Source organism: Symphalangus syndactylus, chromosome 5 (genome assembly GCF_028878055.3).
Source record: "Symphalangus syndactylus isolate Jambi chromosome 5, NHGRI_mSymSyn1-v2.1_pri, whole genome shotgun sequence".
Lineage (NCBI taxonomy): Eukaryota > Metazoa > Chordata > Mammalia > Primates > Hylobatidae > Symphalangus > Symphalangus syndactylus.
The window spans coordinates 127,107,904-127,130,700 of NC_072427.2; the positions used below are offsets into that span (position 1 = coordinate 127,107,904).

Sequence of the window (22,797 nt, forward strand, 5' to 3'; positions counted from 1 at the left end):
TGTGAATTTTTGTGGCAAAGAATAACAAGGCTTTAATAAGCAGGTCTGGAACATAATTAGAATGGAAACCACCCCTCTCAATCTCTCCCCGCAAGTCCCCAAACCATTTGTGGAAGTCTTGATATGTGACAGGCATTGTGCTATGCACTTTACATAATTACTCACAAAAACCAGAGAGGTGGGAATTATTATTCCCATTTTATAAGTGAGGAAATAGAGATTGTGAGACCATGAGATAGTCATTTAGCCATTTTGAGTCCATTTCCCTGAGCGTAAAATAAGTGGACGTGTCTAGTTGCCACTAAAGACCTTTCTTACTCAATGATTCAAAACAAGCTTGGATTTGATCACCTAGACCTTGAAAGGCTCATGATTTTCCTCCAAACTCAGATGGCCCCTCATCCATCTCAAGCATCATTTACGTGCTCACAGAAACACAAAACCACATTTACTAGACCCAGCACTGTCTTGAAGAGCTCTCACAATCTATACTCCAAACATGGTGGTTATTAAAACACATCATTTTCCTATGGAGTCATCATGGGCTACCTTAGAACAAATAGCCAAAGATATAAGAAAGTTATCATAGAGTGAAATCACCACAATCCCCACTTCCAGAAGCAGCCCTCCCTCCCAAAAGTCAGGAATTGGTACCAGCATAAAGACATAGCCATTTTCTCTCCATTCATGTAGCTAGGGCCAGAGCTGCTGGTTCCCAGCTAGGCGGAATGAAAGTTCCCAGAGGGCTGGGCTAGGGCCAAAACGTGGAGATTCATTATGATCAGAAGGGAGTCACCCCATGGTATTTAAGGATGGTCATCAACAGCATCACCCATCACCCACCATGCATTTATAAAGTACTTACTATGTACATGGCACAACAGCTAACCTAGGTCACTTGCTGAAGAGGCCAAGTTTTTCTTTTCCTAAGAGTCAAAATCATGAAGCTGAATATGGCTTTAACAACTTCAGGCAGGATCCTAGGGACCACACAGGGTGTCTATAGAAGAAAAGTACATGGGAGACTCTTCTGCATAGGTTGGGTAAGAGATCCTAAGAGCAAGTGATGGACATGTCGGGATCATGACTTAAAAGAGATGGTGCCTAGTTGTAGCCATTTTTTTAAACCAATTGTCCATTTGGTAGAAACAGTTGTATTAATTTTCTAGGGCTGCCATAACAAAACACTATAGACTAGATGAAGTCTAGAACAGAAATTTATTTTCTCAAAGAACAGAAATTTATTTTCTCAAAGTTCTGGAGACTGAAAGTCCAAGACCTCGGTGCTGACGACACTGGTTTCTCCTGGGATCTCTCTCCCTGGTTTGCAGATGGCCACCTTCTCACCGTGCCTTTGCGTGGCCTTTTCTCTGTGCACATGTGCTCCTGACAAGTCTTCTTCTTATGAGGATACTATTCATATTAGATTAGGGCTCCATCCTAATGACCTAACTTAATTATCCTTTTTTTTTTTTTTTTTTTTTCTTGAGACAGAGTCTTTCTTTGTTGCCCAGGCTAGAATGCAGTGGCATGATGATCTTGGCTCAATGCAACCTCCTCCTCTCGGGTTCAAGCGATTCTCATGCCTCAGCCCCCTGAGTAGTTAGAATTACAGGTGCACACTACCCCACCCAGCTAATACTTGAATTTTTAGTAGAGACAGGGTTCCTCTGTGTTGGCCAGGCTGGTCTCAAACTCCCAGCCTCAAGTGATCTGCTCACCTCGGCCTCCCAAAATGCTGGGATTACAGGCGTGAGCCACCATACCTGGCTAATTATTCTTTTATTGAGACAAGGTCTTGCTATGTTGCCCAGGCTAGCCTCGAACTTCTGAGCTCAAGCAGTTCTCCCACCTCAGCCTCCCAAGCAGCTGGGGCTACAGGTGCTCACCACCACTTCTAACTAAGGCACTATCTCCTAATACAGTCACATTCTAAGATACTGGGGGTTAGGGTTTCAATATATGAATTTGGTGAGTCCATAACACCAGTATTTGCCCTTCCCAAAGTTATAGACATAGATAGTCCCGGTGTGTTCTAAATTTCCAAGGGTTTTTTGGTTCTGTTTTGTTTTTTTCCACAAAGTTCTCTACCTCCTGTCCCAATTTAGCACTTTCTCAATGTAAATCACAGGGATGGTTGGCTAGATCTACTTTTCTTTGTTGTTATTACCATCTACATCTGGGGTTACAAAGATTTTTAAGGCTGGGATTAAGAAGAACTAGTTGGCTTCCAGCCAGGTCTGGGCAGCTTTTCATAAGCTATCCAAACTGCTCCTATTTACCAAGTCTTCAGAGTCAAAGAGGAGTTATATAGTAGATAGTGGAGCAGGGAAAGGTGAAAAGAGAAGAAAAAAGTACATCTATGCCCAGAAATGCCTTGTCATGGGTCTGTCTTCTTTCTTTATAAGACATTTCCTGTGTTACAATACATTGGATTAACAAATCTAGACACAGGCAACATGGAGGAGAAACTGTTCTGCAAAGGAATCCGGTTTCCTTTCAACACTCAGTATCATTTTCACTGGCAGAACACCAGCCACACAGACACGCACGCACAGACCCTGGGCCCTGACTGACATTTCAAGCACTCCCGTTCCAGATGTGTTTATATATTTGTCCAGCCAGAAAAAAAAAAAAAAAAAAAAAAAAGACCCAAATTTAAACAAAGTCATTTCCCAAACCACCAGCTGTCTCCTTAACGAATTTTGTTTTTTGGACTTAGTCACAAGCAACCCTTTCTAACCCACTTATTCATTCAATAAATATTGAGTACCTCCCCAGGCTTGGGGATATAAGGCCATAAGCTTGGGAGGGATACAGATAAGTTCTGATAAATGGTACCTACTTCAGCCCTCTACACCAAGTGCAGTGCTGGGTGCCTTAAATACTCGGGAAGGTGTTATTATCTCCACTGTACAATGAAGAAGCCGAGGCTCAAAGAAATTCAAAAGCCAAGGTTAGGCTGGGCGTGGTGGCTGCTTTGGGAAGCAGAGAAGGGCAGATCACTTGAGGTCAGCAGTTCAAGACCAGCCTAGCCAACATGGTGAAACCCTGTCTCTACCAAAAAATACAAAAATTAGCCAGGTGTAGTGGTGGGCGGCTGGTGTAATCCCAGCTACTAGGGATGCTGAGGCAGGCGAATCGCTCGAACCTGCGAGGAGGTTGCAGTGAGCAGAGATCACCTCACTGCACTCCAGCTTAGGCGACAGAGCAAGACCACGTCTCAAAAAAAAAAAAACAAAAAGCCAAGGTTACAATGGGCCTTGGAAATGTCAATGGAAGTGTCAAGCCCGGAAGCCAAGTCATCTGGTCAGCGCCATTTCTACTATCAGAGGATCTTAACCCGGACCCAAGAACTTAGATGGAAAAATATTTTACATCTTTATTTTTACGGATATTTAATATTTACATCTTTTATTTCTCTAGTATCTAACTGAAATTTAACATTTACTTATGTATGTAGCCAACAAACCACAGCAGTACTGGCAGTACTAAGACTTTGTCACCAATAGAAATCACAGATATTGGCCGTGCGCAGTCGCTCATGCCAGTAATCCCAGAACTTTGGGAGTCCAAGGTGGGCGTATCACAAGATCAAGAGATCGAGACCATCCTGGCCAATATGGTGAAATCCTGTCTCTACTAAAAATACAAAAATTAGCTGGGCGTGGTGGTACGCACCTGTAGTCCCATCTACTCGGGAGGCTGAGGCAGGAGAATCACTTGAACCCGGCAGGCAGAGGTTGCGGTAAGCCGAGATCGCGCCACTGCACTCCAGCCTGGTGACAGAGCGAGACTCCGTCTCAAAAAATAAAAAAAGAAAGAAATTACAGATATTTTCTTATATTACAAGTGTTACCTATATCTTGAAATAATTGTTTATGTTCTTTACTACTTCAAAATTATGGTAACTATTTAATCCACTGCTAGATCTTGTTATTTAATAACCTTGTTATTAAATAATGCATTCGTTTTTTAAAGACATATATATTACCATATCATAAATACTTTTAATGTTTTGACAAGTGTTTTGCAATTGGTTTCCTTTATGATACTCTTCCTTTTGTTTTATACCTTTAAAAAAGCATTGTTCTGGGTCCAGCGCGGTGGCTCACTCTTGTAATCCCAGCACTTTGGGAGGCCAAAGTGTGCGGATCATTTGAGGCCGGGAGTTCGAGACCAGCTGGGCAACATGGTGAAACCCGCCTCTACTAAAAATACCAAAATTAGCCAGGTGTGCTGCGCCTGTAATCCCAGCTACTCGGCAGGCTGAGGCAGGAGAATCGCTTGAACCCGGGAGGGAGGTTGCAGTGAGCCGAGATCGCGCCACTGCACTCCAGCCTGGGCGACAGAGCAAGACTCTGTCTCAAAAAAAAAGTATTGTTCTGAGAGAGAGTCTTTAGCCTTCCCAGAAATGCCAAAGGGGTGCACACCACAAAAATGGAACAGAGCCCTGCATTATAGCAATGGGCAGCGCAGGCAAAGCCAGGGGCTCTGCTCAGTGTCTTTGAGCAAAAAGCCAGTTTGGAATTTTGATAAATAAAAGAGAGATGAAGAGGAAAGGAAATGAGCCCAGATTCCACCAGAAGACCCTTTCTCCCTGTCCACCAATTCCTGTTAAGCAGGTGCCCTAAATCCTCTCCCCTTCAGGTTTCAGCTGCAGCCGACCCCTCGAGCGCCCCCTCTGTCCCACGCGCAGTGTCGGTGGATGACTGTGTCACTCCCTGGCCCCCGGACGCCCAGCACCCACTCCCGTTCCAGGACGGTGCCGAGTGACAGTCAACAGGTGGAAGGCGCCAGAAACGTCCGCACACCAAGACCACGGATACTTCGGTTTTTAAGAACCCCTCGCGGGTTGGCCTCTCCGCGGCCCTGAGGCTCTGACACTCCGAGAAGGAAGCAAGCGTCCCAAGACCCGGGTTCCAGACAACGGCAGCAAAGGTTCTGCGGGTGTCCGGAGTTGAGGAAGCAAAGTTTGGGGCGCGGCGCACCGGGTCTGCGGAGTCCCAGCTGCGGAAACCGAGTTAAGCTAACAAACAGCCTCAGTGGTGGTCGCTGTCCCCGCCCAGTCTCCCTCCGCTGGCCCAGGGCCAAAGATCGGCCGCGGATGCCTCTTACCCAGGCGTGAGCGGAGCCTTCGGACACTGCGTTGGCGCAGCAAAAACCGCCGCTCCCTTCTGGGTCTCAAGGCCTGGACTGCGGCCCCGCCTGCCTGCCCTCCCGGCCCTCCGGGCGGAGGCTGGAGGCGGGGAAAGCGAGGCTCCCCCCAGGAAAGGTCCCGAAAAGTTCCGCCGTGCCCCGCCCGGCGCCGCAGCCCAGGCACCATGGTCAGTGCACACATCAGGGCTTTGAGCGCTCACGGGGCACAGAACCAGGAGCAAGCGTCCATCTGGCCTGGGGCGCTGCCAGCTGGGCAGACTCGCCCCTTGGCGCGCCCTGAAGGGCGGCCCCGCAGGCTGGGGCGCACTTCCGGAGGACACCGAGGCCACCTGACGCTTCCGCCCCTGGGTGCCAACAGCGTTTTGTAATCAGGGCAGGCAAAAGCGGAGGCGGGGCACTGTGCAGAGAGGCTCTGGCTGTTCCCACTGGGTCCTCCTATGTGCCCTGGGCTTCTCACCAGGTTCCCACAGCTGCCCAGAAACACAGGTATTCCCGCGCTCCTTTCACAGAGAAAGTGACCAAGGTTCAGCTTTGGTGTGCGCTGGAGCCCTTCCTTCAAAACGCGCAGGCAGGGGTCAGCTGGCTTCCAGCCACTGGCCTCCACAGTGTCCCATCCCATATTCATGACTGGACATTTTCATTTGGCGGCTCTTTCCAGGTGGATGTAAAATCTCAGTGAGTGGTTCTCCACCATACCGGATTCAGTAACCCCTTTTGCAATAAATACAGGGTGTCCCAAAAGTCTCATAACCTGAGAATTGCAAGTGCTAGAAGCTTTCAAAAAAAACAAACAAACAAAAACAAAAAACCCTTGCAAGTTTGAGTTTCTTTCACACTTATTTGGTTTTATGAATTTAAAATATATATACATATATATATATATATATATATATAGAAACAGAGTCTCACTGTGTTGCCCAAGCTGGAGTGCAGTGAGTAGAGCAATCTCGGCTCACTGCAACATCTGCCTCATGGGTTCAACCAATTCTCGTGCCTCAGCCTCCTGAGTAGCTGGGACTACAGGTGTGTGCCACCACGCCCGGCTAATTTTTGTATGTTTCAGTAGAGATGAGGTTTCACCATGTTGGCCAAGCTGGTCTCAAACTCCTGGCCTCAAGCGATCTGCCCTCCTGGACCTCCCAAAGTGCTGGGATTGCAGACGTGAGCCACCATGCCCAGCCTTGAATAATTATTTTTTTAAAATGTTTTCAACTGATACTTTCTATCTTTAATCAAAGGGACTGACTGTATCTACGGCAAAATCATCGTGAACAATATAATACAAAGGCAGACTGTAGACTTCTATTGGTAACTCAATTCCATCTGCAGCATTGCTTCTGTGACATGATTTTCTTCTTCTATTTATTTTTTTGAGACGAAGTCTCGCTCTGTTGCCCAGGCTGGAGTGCAGTGGCATGATCTCAGCTCACTGCAACCTCCACCTCCCAGATTCAAGTGATTCTCCTGCCTCAGCCTCCCGAGTAGCTGGGACTACAGGCATCCACCACCACCCATGGCTAATTTTTGTATTTTTAGTAAAGACCAGGTTTCACCATGTTAGCCAGGCTGGTCTTGAACTCCTGACCAAGTGATTCACCCACCTTGGCCTCCCAAAGTGCTGGGATTACAGGCGTGAGCCATCGCACCCAGCCAACATGATTTTTTGAAATGGCAAATAACTCTGGTAAAGAAGCTCTGAACAAAACAAAGTATACTCTTTTCTTCCTTTATTCCAATAGAACCATTCCTGGAAATTTTAGTATGAAAACCATGCAAAATGCTTAATGTTTATAATTATCTGAACTAGAACCTAAATAAGTTTACCAAAAAAAATGGTTTTTTGCATACTTGAATGTTGGTGCAAGGCACAGGACACCAGAAATTGTGCAGGACTCTGGACAGTTAATTGGGTTTTTGGTTTTTTGGGTTGTTTTTTTTTTTAATTGAGACAGGGTCTCACTCTGCTACCCAGGTTTGAGTGCAATGGTGCGATAACAGCTTCCTGCAGCCTTGACCTCTGGAGCTTAAACAGTCCTTCTACCTCAGCCTCCCCAAGTAACTGAGACCACAGGCATGTGCCACCATGCCCAACTAATTTTTTTCTAAATTTATTTATTTTTTTGTAGAGATGGAGATCTCACTACGTTGCCCAGGCTGGTCTTGAACTCCTGGGCTCAAGCCATCCTCCCGCCTCAGCCTCTCAAGGTGCTGGGATTAGAGGAGTGGGCCACCGTGTCCGGCCAGGACAGTTGATTGTTGTATGGCACTGTTTACATAGCAGGGGAGGTTGGCGTCCTTGGTTCCCACTCTCTAAATGCCAATAGACTCTGTCCCAAATTTATGACAAAAAGTCCCCTCCTATATTTCCAAAATGCTTCACCCCACCTCCCAGTCCCATCGCCCTCCACATCCAAGCCAAGAAACCCTGGTTTAAATGGGAAGGATGCAGGCAGGAAGGAGTCACAGGAGATGTGCTGCCTGCTGAGTGGTTTGAGATCGATGGCTGTGGAATCAGATTCAGAGTTAAGAAACATGTCCTGGGCCAGGTGCAGTGGCTCATGCCTGTAATCCTAGCACTTTGGGAGGCTGTGGTGGGCGGATCACGAGGTCAGGAGTTTGAGACCAGCCTGGCCAGCATGGTGAAACCCCGTCTCTACTAAAAATACAAAAAAATTAGCCAGGCATTGTGGCACATGCCTGTAGTCCCAACTACTTGAGAGGCTGAGGCAGGAGAATTGCTTGAACCTGGCAGGCGGAGGTTGCAGTGAGCCAAGATCGTGCCACTGCACTCCAGCCGGGGCAACAGAGCGAGACTCCATCAAAAAAGGAAGGAAGGAAGGAGGGAGGGAGGAGGGGAGGGGAGGGGAGGGGAGATGTCCTGACCATATCCCACATGCCGAGAGCCTCCAGTGTATGTATTCTACTATCTCACTCAAGAGCCCTCCTTCCAATGCAGAAGAGAACACTTCAAAGGAGAACAGAAGTTGTAACTTGCCCATCAGACAAGGAAGGGGACTGAGAGTTGACTCACTTACTCATGCAGTCATTCTTTCATCTGATGGATATTCTCTGAGTCCTTGCCTTCTGTGTCCAGCAAGCCCTGTGCCTGCTGCCTAGGCATACACTGTTGAAAAAAATCACACTTGATTCCTACCCATGTGAAGTTTGCAGAGGAATGAAAGTGCACTTGGGGATATGGGAAACTGAAAGAAGAATCATTAAAGGGTGGGAAGAGGAAGTGATAGGATGAGCTAGCACTAAGAGGAACACACCCCAATTCAAGAACATCCGGGAGAAGGAAAACAAATCCAAATCAGGGCTCTGGGAAGATTTGCAGCCACATGGGCAGGAAGGGCTGGCAACAGGAATGGGTGGAAATAGAGAATGGAACAGTGAAAGGGATCCTTATCACAAGAAAGGGAAGGCTTAGGAGGAAGATCAGAGCAAAGAGGCTGATCCTCCTGTACCGTCTTTCCTGCCTGATCAGCAAGCCCCACCCTCATCCCTTCCCTGCCACAAATGCTTCCTGGGTGAGTAGCTAGAGAAACAACTCATCCCCTAGCCTCCCCAGCAAACCCTCCCTAGCTGGGACAGTAACCCAGCCAAGGCTTCACAGCTAAGCAATGAGACTTGTGGGAGAGCTGGGAATGAGTTCCTGCTATGCATCAGGGAGCAAGCATCACATGCTGTTTCATCCTGCCAAACCACAAGGCAGTCTCAAAACCAGATAGGCAGATGAACAGGGTGTATTAGTTTGTTTTCACACTGCTGATAAAGACATACCCAAGACTGGGAAGAAAAAGAGGTTTAATTGGACTTACAGCTCCATGTGGCTGGGGAGGCCTCAGAATCATGGAGGGAGGTGAAAGGCACTTCTTACATGGCAGCAGCAAGAGAAAATGAGGAAGAAGCAAAAGCAGAAACCCCTAATAAACCATCAGATCTCGTGAGACTAACTCACTATCATGAGAATAGCACTTGAGAGACCAGCACCCATGATTCAATTACCTCACCCTGAGTCCCTCCCACAACGGGTGGGAATTCTGGGAGATACAATTCAAGTTGATATTTGGATGGGGACACAGCCAAACCATATTACAGGGCAATACTTGTGTTTTATGCCTTGCTTTTAAAAGACAGCCCCAACACCTCCCAAACATGCTGTTTTCCTCACAGCTAATCTGCTTATCAAATAATAACTAAAACTACATCAGTCTACAGGGTAGCTGGAGTATCCTCATCTGTGTCATTGAAGGTCAAGTTGTTGTTGTTGTTGTTGTTGTTGTTGTTGTTGTTTTCAGACAAGAAGCACTAATGTATATGGAGGTTCTATCTGAATCAGCATTCTTGGTTGCAAGAAAGAAACCAGCTCTGGATGCCTTAAGTAGAAAAGGGACATTAGGCCGGGCACAGTGGCTCACGCCTGTAAGCCCAGCACTTTGGGAGGCCAAGGCAGGTGGATCACGAGGTCAGGAGATCACCACCAGCCTGGCCAAGACGGTGAAACCGCATCTCTACTAAAAATACAAAAATTAGCCTGGCGTGGTGACAGGTGCCTGTAATCCAGCTGCTCAAGAGGCTGAGGCAGAGAATTGCTTGAACCCGGAGGTGGAGGTTGCAGTGAGCTGAAATTGCACCACAGCACTCCAGCCTGGGTGACAGAGCGAGATTCCGTCTCAAAAAAAAAAAAAAAGAAAGAAAGAAAAGGGACATTAAAAGGCTCTCAAGGATTCACAGAACCATCAAAATGATGGGTAATGGTGGGAGGAGAAGTGCACAGGAATGAGGACAGCTCTGGAGAATCAAAAAGCAGAATGTACACCTTCTTTTAGCAGCCTGGCTACCCGCAGGATGCTCCCATGTCATCACAAATTACTCTAGAATGAATGACACAAATATAAAGAGAGTGAGAGTGAAAGTTCTCAATGGGAGTTTCCAATTGACCAACTGTATGTCAAAGGCCAGCATTGTAGCTGTCAGAACAGGGAGAGAATATACTTGGCCCCCTTACTTCTGCCAGAACTATTATGATGGGTATTCCTTAAAAAAATGGAAAGGGGGATTGAATACTGGCAGCAGCGGATGGGGAAAGAAAGATGTCTACTGTAGGCTCCACAAATATAAGAACTTCTTATCATATACTGTTTTCTATATGTAGAAACAAAGTGGTATAATAGTGAAAATTGGCCAGACACAGTGGTTCACGCCTGTAATCCCAGCATTTTGGGAGGCCAAGGTAGGCAGATCACTTGAGACCAGGAGTTCAAGACCAGCCTGAGCAACATGGTGAAACCCTGCCTCTACTAAAAATAGAAAAAAAAAAAAAAAAAATTGCCAGGTGTGGTGTCACATGCCTGTAATCCCAGCTACTTAGGAGGCTGAGGCATGAGAATTGCTTGAACCTGGGAGGCATAGGTTGCAGGAAGCCAAGGTCGTGCCACTGCACTCCAGCCTGGGCAACAGAGCCAGACTTTGTCTCAATAATAATAACAACAACAACAACAACAACAATAATACTCAGTCCTAGAGCCACAAAAGGTTCTGCTAAATAAATGTATACTAGAGTGCTGGAGGGCAGGGAGGGGTGTGGCTCAGGCAGGCTTAGACTCCACCCAGAAAGGTCTCCTAGGACATAAGAAAAGTACTGGATCTAAAATCAAGTCTTTTTCAGAAATCTAGTCTCAAATCGGGTTTGGGGCAATTCTTAACACCTGAATTTTGTCATCATTAAAATGGAGATCAGGCCAAGCGTGGTGGCTCATGCCTGTAATCCCAGTACTTTGTGAGGCCAAGGCTGGTGTATCACTTGAGCTCAGGACTTTGAGACCAGCCTGGGCAACAAAATGAGACTCTGTCTCTACAAAAAATGCAAAAATTAGCCAGGTATAGTGGCATGTGCCTGTGGTTCCAGCTACTTGCGAGGCTGAGGTGGGAGGCTGGCTTAAGTCCAGGAAGCAGAGGTTGCAGTGAGCTGAGATCACACCACTGCACTCTGGCCTGGGCTATAAACCAGACCCTGTCTCAAAAAAAAAAAAAAAAGGGGGATAAAATATTCTCTCCTACTTCAAGAACTACCTCAAAGATATGCTAAAAGAATAAACTGTGTCTCTTGGGCCGTAGAATACCTCAGAGCATGTGGGACTGTGGAGACCAAAAGTTATCTTTGTGTTTGCACATCATCTTTCTAAAAGAGAATACATTAATTTGTCTCAGTTACCTGCAGTAATAAAGTACATATTTTGACTGGGCACAGTAGCCCATGCCAGTAATCCTAGCACTTTGGGAGGCCGAGGCAGGAGGATCACTTAAGCCCAAGAGTTCAGGATTTTCAAGCTTACCCTGGGCAACATGGCAAGACCTCATCTCTACAAAAATTATAAAAATTATTTTTAAAAATATTAGCCAAGGCTGGATGCAGTAGCTCACACTTGTAATCCCAGCACTTGGGAGGCCACGGCAGGCAGATCACCTGAGATCAAGAGTTTGAGGCCAGCCTGGCCAACATGGAGAAACCCCATCTCTACTAAAAATACAAAAATTAGTTGAGCATGGTGGCACACGCCTATAGTCCCAGCTGTTCAGGAGGCTGAGGCAGGAGCATCACTAGAACCCAGGAGGTGGAGGCTGCAATGAGCCAAGACTGCGCCACTCCACTCCAGCCTGGGCAACAGAGTGAGACTCTGTCTCCAATAAATAAATAAATGAATAAAAGTAGCCAGGTTTGGTGGCGCATGCCTATGGTCCCAGCTACTTTAGAGGCTGAGGTGGGAGGGCTGCTTGAGCCCAGGAGGTCACGGCTACAGTGAGCCATGATGGCACCATTGCACTCCAACCCAGTTAACTAAGCAAGATCTTGTCTCAAAAAAATTGTGTGTTCCAGGAACAGCTTACATACAGCTTGTGGGAGCCAGGGTGGGCAAAAAGCACACTGTTACAATATTGAGGTTGTGTGCTCTGCTTGCTGATTGCAGCTTCTGATCATAAAGATGCAGACAAAGAGGGAGGTGGCCATGTTGCTGCACCTGCCCCCCACTGTTGCAACCTCCTTTCCCTCAAGCTGAAGTGACTTTCAAGTGATTGAAAGATCCAGTACCCCTTCCTCCCAGACATTAAAGACTAAGACACTCAAAAGCAACTGTATATATGGGGAAAATTAGAACGTGACTGTGTATTCCCCAAGAAATGCATAGATTTAGGAAAGATCTGAGAAGACCCTAAGCTGACACCTTAGCTGATCTTTGCACAGAGACAGCCCACAACAATTAATAAAAAAACAACAATAATAATAAACAGCAAATTCTGGGAAAGGGGAAAAATATGATTTCCAGAGTTACTACATTATTAGATTTAAATGTCCAGTTTTCAACAAAAATCACAAGGCATACAAAAAGAATAGAAAAGTATGGCCCATTCAAAGGAAAAACTAAATCAATATGAACTGTCCCTGAAAAAGACTTGATGGCAGACCTACTAGACAAACACTTTAAAACAATTATTATAAAGATGCTTAAAGAACAAAAGGAAGATGTGGAGAAAATCAAGAAATCAATGTATGAACAAAATGAAAATATCAAAAAACACATGTAAGATCTAAGCCAGGCACAGTGGTGAATGCCTGCAGTCCCAGCCACTCAGAAGGCAGGGGGGTCACTTGAGACCAGCCTGGGAAGCATAGCAAGATCCTGTTGAAAAAGAGAGGGAGAAGGCAAAAGAGAGAGACAGAGAGAAAGAAAAAGCAACCTTAAAAATAATCTAAAAAGAAATTTTGAAGATCAAAAGTACAATAACTGGACCAGGCACAGTGGCTCATGCCTGTAATCCCAGCACTTTGGGAGGCCAAGCCAGATGGATCACTCAAGGCCAGGAGTTCAAGACCATCCTGGCCAACATGGTGAAACCCCAACTCTACTAAAAATACAAAAATTAGCCAGCTGTGGCGCCTGTAATCCCAGCTACTCAGGAGGCTGAGGCACGAGAATCACTTAAACCTAGGATGTGGAGGTTGCAGTGAGCTGAGATCATGCCACTGCACTCCAGCCTCCCACTACTGAGAGAGATTCTGTCTCAATTAAAAAAAAAAAAAAGTACAATAACTGAAATGAAAATTCACTAGAGGGATTCAAAGGCAGATTTGAGCAAGCAAAAGAATTGGTGAACTTGAAGATTAATAGAACTTGAAGACAATAGAAATTATTAAGTTTGAGGAATAGAAATAAAAATTACTGAAGGAAAGTGAACAGAGCCTAAGACATCTGTGGGACACCATCAAGCAGATCAACATATACATTGTGGGAGTTCCAGAGGAGAAGAGAAAGAGAAAGGAACAGAAATAATATATGAATACATAATGGCTGAAAACTTTCCAAATGTGATAAAATATATAAATACAAACATACAAAAAGCTCAACTCCAGGAAAGATGAACTCAAAGAGACCATACTAAACATATTATAACTAAAATTTTGAAAAACAAAGACCAAAAGAGAATCTTGAAAGCAGCAAGACAGAAGCAATTTGTCTCATACAAGGGATCCTTGATAAGATTATCAGATTTCTCATTAGGAAATTTGGAGGCCAGAGAGCAATGGGCCAATATATTTAAAGTGCTAAAACAGAAAAAAACTGTCAGCCAAGAATTGTATAACCAGCAGATCTGTCCTTTAAAAATGAGACAGGAATTAAGATATTTCCAGATAAACAAAAAAATAAGAGTTTGTAACCACTAGATCTCCCCTGTAAGAAATTCTGAGTTTTTCAGAGTGAAATTAAAGAACACTAGACAGTAACTCAAAGTTGTATGAAGAAATAAAGATCTCAATAAAGGTAAATACATGGGCAATAATAAAGGCTAGTATTGTTTTAACAGTCTTAATTCTACTATTTTTTTTCTACATGATTTAAGAGATGAACACATTTTTAAAATTATCAGCCTAAAAGATAGTGCTATAGTTTGGATGATTTTCCTCTCCAAATCTCATAATAAAAGTTGATCTCCACCAGGTGCAGTGGCTTATGCCTGTAATCCCAGCACTTTGGGAGGCCAAGGCAAGCAGATCAGCTGAGGTCAGAAGTTCAAGACCATCCTGGTCAACATGGAGAAACCCCATCTCTACTAAAATACAAAAATTGGCCAGGTGTGGTGATGCACACATGTGGTCCCAACTACTCAGGAGGCTGAGGCAGGAGGATTGCTTGGATCAAGGAGGCAGAGGTTGCAGTGAGCCAAGATCATACCACTGCACTCCAGCCAGAGCGATTGAGTAAGACTCCATCTCAAAAAAAAAAAAAAAGTTAATCTCCAATGTTGGAGGCAGAGCCTGGGGCCTAATGGGAGGTGTCTGAGTCATGGGGCAGAACCCCTCATGAATAGATTAATGTCCCTCTTAGCCTTCTTTGTTTCCTCTCAACTACCCTTTACTTTTCTCCCTCTTTTTTTTTTTAATACTTTAAGTTCTAGGGTACATGTGCACAATGTGCAGGTTTGTTACATAGGTATACATGTGCCATGTTGGTGTGCTGCACCCATCAACTTGTCATGTACTTTAGGTATTTCTCCTAATGCTATCTCTCCCCCAGCCCCCCACTCCCTGACAGGCCCCTCTATGTGATATTCCCTGCTCTGTGTCCAAGTGTTCTTATTGTTCAATTTCCACCTATGAGTGAGAACATACGGTGTTTGGTTTTCTGTCCTTGTAATAGTTTGCTTAGAATGATGGTTTCCAGCTTCATCCATGTGCCTGCAAAGGACATGAACTCATCCTTTTTTATGACTGCATAGTATTCCATGGTATATATGTGCCACATTTTCTTTTTTTTTTTAAAGATGGAGTCTCACTCTGTCGCCCAGGCTGGAGTGCAGTGGCGCGATCTCGGCTCACTGCAAGCTCCGCCTCCCAGGTTCACACCATTCTCCTGCCTCAGCCTCCCAAGTAGCTGGGACTACAGAGACCCACCACCATGCCCGGCTAATTTTTTGTATTTTTAGTAGAGACAGAGTTTCACCATGTTAGCCAGGATGGTCTTGATCTACTGACCTTGTGATCCGCTCGCCTGGGTCTCCCAAAGTGTATGCCACATTTTCTTAATCCAGTCTATCACTGATGGACATTTGGGTTGGTTCCAAGTCTTTGCTATTGTGAATAGTGCCACAATAAACATACGTGTGCATGTGTCTTTAGAGTAGCATGATTTATAATCCTTTGGGTATATACTCAGTAATGGGATCGCTGGGTCAGATGGTATTTCTAGTTCTAGATCCTTGAGGAATCGCCACACTGTCTTCCACAATGGTTGAACTAGTTTACAGTCCCACCAACAGTGTAAAAGTGTTCCTATTTCTCCACATCCTCTCCAGCATCTGTTGTTTCCTGACTTTTTAATGATCACCATTCTAACTGGTGTGAGATGGTATCTCATTGTGGTTTTGATTTGTATTTCTCTGATGACCAGTGATGATGAGCATTTTTTCATATGTGTGTTGGCTGCATAAATGTCTTCTTTTGAGAAGAGTCTGTTCATATCCTTTGCCCACTTTTTGATGGGGTTGTTTGCTTTTTTCTTGTACGTTTGTTAAAGTTCTTTGTAGATTCTGGATATTAGCCTTTTGTCAGATGGGTAGATCGCAAAAATTTTCTCCCATTCTGTAGGTTGCCTGTTCACTCTGATGGTAGTTTCTTTTGCCATGAAGAAGCTCTTTAGTTTAATTAGATCCCATTTGTCTATTTTGGCTTTCGTTGCCATTGCTTTTGGTGGTGTGTTCATGAAGTCCTTGCCCATGTCTGTGTCCTGAATGGCATTGCCTAGATTTTCTTCTAGGGTTTTTATGGTTTTAGGTCTAACATTTAAGTCTTTAATACATCTTGAGTTAATTTTTGTATAAGGAGTAAGGAAGGGATCCAGTTTCAGCTTTCCACATGTGGCTAGCCAGGTTTCCCAGCACCATTTATTAAATAAGGAATCCTTTCCCCATTTCTTGTTTTTGTCAGGTTTGTCAAAGATCAGATGGTTGTAGATGTGTGGTGTTATTTCTGAGGCCTCTGTCCTGTTCCATTGGTCTATATATCTGTTTTGGTACCAGTACCATGCTGTTTTGGTTACTGCAGTCTTGTAGTGTAGTTTGAAGTCAGGTAGAGTGATGTCTCTAGCTTTGTTCTTTTTGCTTAGGATTATCTTGGCAATGCGGGCTCTTTTTCGGTTTCATATGAACTTTAGTTTTTTCCAATTCTGTGAAGAAAGTCATTGGTAGCTTGATGGGGATGGCATTGAATCTATAAATTACCTTGGGCAGTATGGCCATTTTCACAATATTGATTCTTCCTATCCATGAGCATGGAATGTTCTTCCATTTGTTTGTGTCCTCCTTTATTTCATTGAGCAGTGGTTCGTAGTTCTCCTTGAAGAGGTCCTTCACATCCCTTGTAAGTTGGATTCCTAGGTATTTTATTCTCTTTGTAGTAATTGTGAATGGGAGTTCACTCATGATTTGGCTCTCTGCTTGTCTGTTATTGGTGTAAAGGAACACTTGTGACTTTTGTACATTGATTTTGTATCCTGAGACTCTGCTGAAGTTGCTTATCAGCTTAAGGAGATTTTGGGCTGAGAAGATGGGTTTTTCTAAATATACAATCATGTCATCTGCAAACAGTGCCAATTTGACTTCCTCTTTTCCCAAATGAATACCCTTTATTTCTTTCTCTTGCCTGATTGCCCTGGCCAGAACTTCCAACACTATGTTGAATACAAGTGGTGAGAGAGGGCATCCTTGTCTTGTGCCGGTTTTCAAAGGGAATGCTTCCAGTTTTTGCCCATTCAGTATGATATTGGCTGTGTGTTTGTCATAAATAGCTCTTATTATTTTGAGATACATTCCATCAATACCTAGTTTATTGAGAGATTTTAGCATGAAGGGCTGTTGAATTTTGTCGAAGGCTTTTCTGCATCTACTTTTCTCCCTCTTTCTTACTCCAATTCTCTTTTCTCTCAATTATTTCTCACCTTTTTCTTTTTTTTTTTTTTTTTTTTTTTGAGATGAAGTCTTGCTCTGTCACCCAGGCTGGACTGCAGTGGCGTGATCTTGGCTCACTGCAAGCTCTGTCTCCCGGGTTCACGCCATTCTCCTGCCTCAACCCGCCTCCCCCCACCCCCCCGAGTAGCTGGGACTACAGGCACCCACCACCACACCCGGCTAATTTTTTTTTATTTTTAGTAGAGACGGGGTTTCACTGTGTTAGCCAAAATGGTTTCAATCTCCTGACCTCGTGATCTGCCCGCCTCGGCCTCCCGAGGTGCTGGGATTACAGGCGTGAGCCACCGCGCCCGGCCTATTTTTTTTTTTTTTTTAAGATGGAGTTTCGCTCTTGTTGCCCAGGCCGGAGTGCAATGGCCTGATCTCGGCTCACCGCAACCTGCACCTCCCAAGTTCAAGTGATTCTCCTGCCTCAGCCTCCCAAGTAGCTGGGATTACATGCATGTGCCACTATGCCTGGCTACTTTTGTATTTTTAGTAGAGACAGGGATTCTCCATATTGGTCAGGCTGGTCTCGAACTCCCATTGTGATACGTCGGCCTCAGCCTCCCAAAGTGCTGGGATTACAGGCGTGAGCCATCGCGCGCAGCTGATTTCTCACCTTTTTCTTCCAAATGTCTCTTCCTCGCCCGGGAACCTCTACTGCAATCCCATGTCCAAAATACAATCAGCCTTGTCAGTCAGGGGAGAAGCTATGGTAAAAATGGGATACAAATTAAGTTTAATCTCTGTATGACCTGCACTGTACATTTGAAATCAAGTCATTTTATGAGTAAGCAGTATCCAGCTGGGATCCAGGAAATAAGAAGCCTAAATTGCTTTTATTGTTGGGAAAAAGAGATTTTATGTTGGAGGGTTTGTTTCATACAAGTGTGATAAGATAGCAGAATTAAGGCTCTGTGTTAATCCATGTACTCTGAAGCAGGCATCAAGACAGAGCTAAACATGCAAGGATTTTTAAGGAAATTCTTGGGGGGGAAATGAGAGGGAGATGGTTGAGATATCCATCAGCCTACAATGCAAGTCTGACCTCAAAAGAAAAAGACAGGGACGAAAGGTTGAGTGGAAGTTTTGTATACAGCTATGTACTCTAAGGAAGGCTTAGCAAAACTGTCAGGCCAGTCTTAGAGAAATCCCTTATTTTCCAGGCAGAATCAGCTTAATGAGCATGCGACCTGTACAGTCACACAGGGCGAATACTTGGCTTAATGCTCTGCTGCTGCCATCTCAAATTTTTTCATCATATTTGACAAGGGGCCTGCATTTTCATTTTGCACTAGGTCTTGCAAATTATGTAGCCATCTCTGTTCTGAGGAATGGGTCTGCCTAGTATCCTTGCTGAGCTGTCATTGGGCTAGGAGTAGCCCATGGGAAGCATCCTCAGTACAAACGTAGCAGTACACTTCAAAGTAACTGGGGCCCGGAAAATGAGGTTCCCTGTAGCTGGAGGTCTGTGAGGCGTGTTCTAATGGCCACCACGGTCTACCCCTTGAGCCGTATAGATGTGCTTCTCCACACAGGTGCAAGGAGCAGCTCCTCCGTAGTCCTCAGGGGCCTTCCTTCCCAAGGGGCAACTGAGCAGAGGGGGTTGGTTGGATGAATTACAGTCCCAAGATCACCACAGTTGATCCCAGGACCACAATTAGTACTTACCTTTTCCCTCTTCCACTATTCATTCTAAATCCCCTTCACCCTCAGCTATCGCCTTGGCCGGTCTTGGTGGCTTACCTGGTGGTATAACCCAAACCTTCATTCCTGAGGGGTCTGAGCTCATAATCATACTCTTCTAGGGCTGAGGTTGCCACATCTATCTATTCACGTTTATAATGGGGCTAGGGAGTACAGGAGGTACCCAAATGAATCACCTGAGTTCCACACGTCTTCCTCCTGGCCCCATCTTGTAAATGAACTTACCTCCCCCTAATGATCAGTTCATTGCTTTTGCTAGTATACCAGCTCCTCTCTTGCCTGCTGGTGCCTGAACACAAAAAGTACAAAGCGCCCTGTCAGCAGCCACAACTTACAGTTCAGTGGGACCTTTATTATATCCCTGGCAAGAGTGTGTTCCCTTTGACAATCAGGACCTCCAATCATGCAGAGCCTAGAGTCACAGAGAAAGAAAACAGAAAATCCCCCAGTGGATCATTGGGGAATGGTAGTAAGTGGGTCACTGGAAACGACGGTAAGTAGGGCCACTTCTCCTTCCACCCCTTAGTTTCCTGACCCTTGTATCCTTCCTACTAGGGATGTAGTACCATAGAGAGGTCACTGATTTAATAAATGTACCATGTCCTGAAAGATGGCACTTCATTATTTCACATCCTTTCTCAGAGCTCCCATTTCAGTTGTAACTTTAGAAGACCATCTCAACAATCTATAAGGCCAGTTGCTTCTGGGTGGTGCAGTTCATAACACAACCAGAGAATCCCATGGTCAGGACCCACTCCCACACCTCCTTCACTTGAAGTAGATTCCCTAGTTGGATGCTCTGCTACATAGGATTCCACAACTGTGGATCAAGCATTCCCTAAGCTTCCAGATAGAAGTGCTGGCTGAGGCTCTGTGGGCAGAAAAACCATATAATATTAATTTACAGTTTGCCTTAGAGTGATATTACCTATCCCACCTCCTATTCTCAGATAGTCTGAGAGATCTGGACCTCTTAAACATCCAAGATATCACATTGATCCATTACACTGGGATGACATCAAGCTCATTAGACAGGACCAGCCAGAGGGGCAAGTATGCTGGAGGCCTTGATAAGATGCGTGCATTTCAGAGGGTAGGAGATAAACCCTGTGAAGAGTCCAGAACAGGCCATTTCAGTAACATTTTTGGAGGTCTGGTGGTTGGAAGTATTCTGGAATAGCCTATTCTAAAGTAAAAGGCAAATTGATGTATCTTCTAGCCCTGTTTTGAAGAAAGAAGACAGTGCCTTGTAGGCCTTTTTGTGTTCTGGAGACAACATATTCCACCCCGGGGGATATATTTCTGGCCCATGTACTGGGTGACATGGAAAGCTTCCAGCTTGGGTGGGGCTAGAACAAGAAAGGGTGCTGCAGCAGGTCCAAGCCATAGCGCAGTCAGTTCTGCCAGCAGGCCCTCACAGTGTTGGAGGTGTGAGTGGTGGGAAAAGATGTAGTGTGACCACTGAATGGATCTGCAGGCCTCCTGGGCCCATCATAAGCTGGACTTCATCTAGCACCCCATTTTTTAGCTGGTCCTCCTAAACCCTGCTCTAACAGCAGGGCCATGATGCCTCTTTGGGTCTCTCGGTATCAGTGCAACTCAGATCCTTTGTCCAATAGTTTTTTTTTTTTTGAGGGGGAGGGAGTCTTGCTCTGTCGCCCAGGCTGGAGCGCAGTAGTGCGATCTCGGCTCACTGCAACCTCCGCCTCCTGGGTTCAAGCGATTCTCCTGCCTCAGCCTCCCGAGTAGCTGGGATTACAGGAGCCTGTCACCACGCCCAGCTAATTTTTGTATTTTTAGTAGAGACAGGGTTTCACCATATTGGCCAGGCTGGTCTCGAACTCCTGACCTCAAGTGATCCAGCCTCAGCCTCCCAAAGTGCTGGGATTATAGGCATGACCCACCACGCCCAGCCTGTCCAATTATTTAATAAATGTCTGATTATTCCCCCTTCAGTATATAGTCACCCAAGAAAATGGCCATAGGTCCCTTTGAGGAGACTAGGGGAATCATCACAGTATATGTTTGCCATCATGTCGCAGGGTTCTTCCTCCAACCACCTCTCCAGTCCATGGGTCCAGATCCAAAAATTAACTCAAGTCTGGGAACTGGGGAAGGGAGCTGGACTTTTTATTGAAATGGTTGCCTTCAGCCTCTTGCTCCTCCAATTTGCTTTAAAAAAATAAATAGATCAGGGATCAGCATATGATGGCCCAGGAGCCACTGATGGCCCAATCTAGTCAATCATCTATTTTTCATAAACAAAGCTTTGTTAAAACACGGGACACTTGTTTGCTTACATATCATCTATGGTTGCTTTTCTGCTACAACAGCTGAGATGAGCAGTTGCCACAAAGAGCGTATGACTTGCAAAGTCTAAAATATTTAGCCCTTTACCTGAACAGTTTGTTGACCCCGTTATAGATGCTAAAAGCATCCTTGTTGACTGCCTGCCTGTTTTGCTTCTAAGTGCAAAATAGACACTACGCTCCATTAACCATTTCCACAACCCTCTGCTGGTAAAGCCCAGTGATTGCCCCTCCATCCCTGCCTTTTGGTGGGTAAGGCAATTAAAGCCTCCTGGCTCCTGGCAGTTAAGTGCCACCTCCTGGCCCCCATCATGCCCACAGATGCTAACAAGCTCAGATTGTAACCGCCACTCCTACCATCATTGCGGCCTGCAGAACTTCTTAGTGATGGTGTCCTTCTCATCAGTGCATTTTGATGGCTGGGAGAATGGTGTATCTTGTGTGCCTTCTCATAGGACATATTCTCTGGTGGGTCTTTTGGCCATATATATATATATATATTTTTTTTTTTTTTTTTTTTGAGACGGAGTCTCGCTCTGTCACCTAGGCTGGAGTCCAGTGGCGCGATCTCGGCTTGCTGCAAGCTCTGCCTCCCGGGTTCACGCCATTCTCCTGCCTCAGCCTCCTGAGTAGCTGGGACTGCAGGCGCCCGCCACCACGCCTGGCTAATTTTTTTTTTTTGTATTTTTAGTAGAGATGGGGTTTCACCGTGTTAGCCAGGATGGTCTCGATCTCCTGACCTCGTGATCCGCCCACCTCGGCCTCCTAAAGTGCTGGGATTACAGGCGTGAGCCACCACGCCCAGCCTACATTTTTAATTTTAAAATAAATATAATATCTTATTACAAAAATAGAGATGGGGATTCACCGTGTTGCCCAGGCTGAGCTCAATCAGTCCACCAGCCGCAGACTCTCAAAGTGCTGGGATTATAAGTGTAAGCCGCTGCACCTGGCCCGGCCTTATATAATATAGTTCTTCAAACACGTCCACTTCCTTCAGCTTCTTTATTCTTATCTGTACTATCTGCCTGAGTGAAGAAGTAAAGGAGGGTTGGGGAGAAGCATTAAACTACCAAGCAGAGCTTCAGCAAAGCTAACAGGGAGTCCTTGAACCAAAGTCAGAGAAGTCCCATGTCTTCCAGGAATAGACCTGTCTTAGTATCCCTGCCAGCCTTAACTATTTGCTAGGAGCAGCCTGTATAGGAAGAATGCCTGGGTGCAAATGCAAATAGGTCTCAGAGTACACCACTGGAGCCCTTAGGCCATTTTGTTCCCTGTGGCTGGAGGTGTGTGAGGCACATTCTTCTGGCCACCATAGGAGCCAGAACAAAGACCAGGATGGGTGTGACACAGCCTGATTTAAATGCCAGTCTGCATCTTTAATAACAGGTAAAGTAGTACAAGCTGCTGCTCAGGATGGCACTGCTTTCAGGAGTGTCTTTTGAGTCAGTAAAATAAGAGGGCTCCCAGGCAGACTGCATAGGGACAAACTGATTCACGTGTGCCTCACCTCCTCTCTCCTTGCTATTATACTTGCAATCCAAACAGGAAAGAAGTACTTGCCCTGACTCAGAAGCAGTCTATTCCCTGTTCCTCCATTCTGAGAGGGTGAATT

The 22,797-nt window shown here is 45.4% G+C and overlaps 1 protein-coding gene across 16 annotated transcripts in view; it reads right to left on the reverse strand.

Moving 5' to 3' along the window:
* Nucleotides 1-18,366, reverse strand: part of SQOR (sulfide quinone oxidoreductase) — a 71,255-nt gene extending 52,889 nt beyond the window's left edge. For 2 of the 16 annotated variants that reach the window (XM_063640735.1, XM_063640740.1), the window contains exon 1: nucleotides 8,982-9,113. The gene's annotated coding sequence lies outside the window, so the exon portion shown is untranslated. Of the gene's footprint in view, nucleotides 1-3,681; nucleotides 3,803-4,074; nucleotides 5,081-5,118; nucleotides 5,515-8,195; nucleotides 8,285-8,981; nucleotides 9,114-17,785 lie in introns of those variants that run through there. The other 14 variants (XM_055279008.2, XM_063640742.1, XM_063640732.1 and 11 more) reach the window with 12 other exon arrangements.
* Between the last annotated feature and the right edge of the window lie 4,431 nt (nucleotides 18,367-22,797).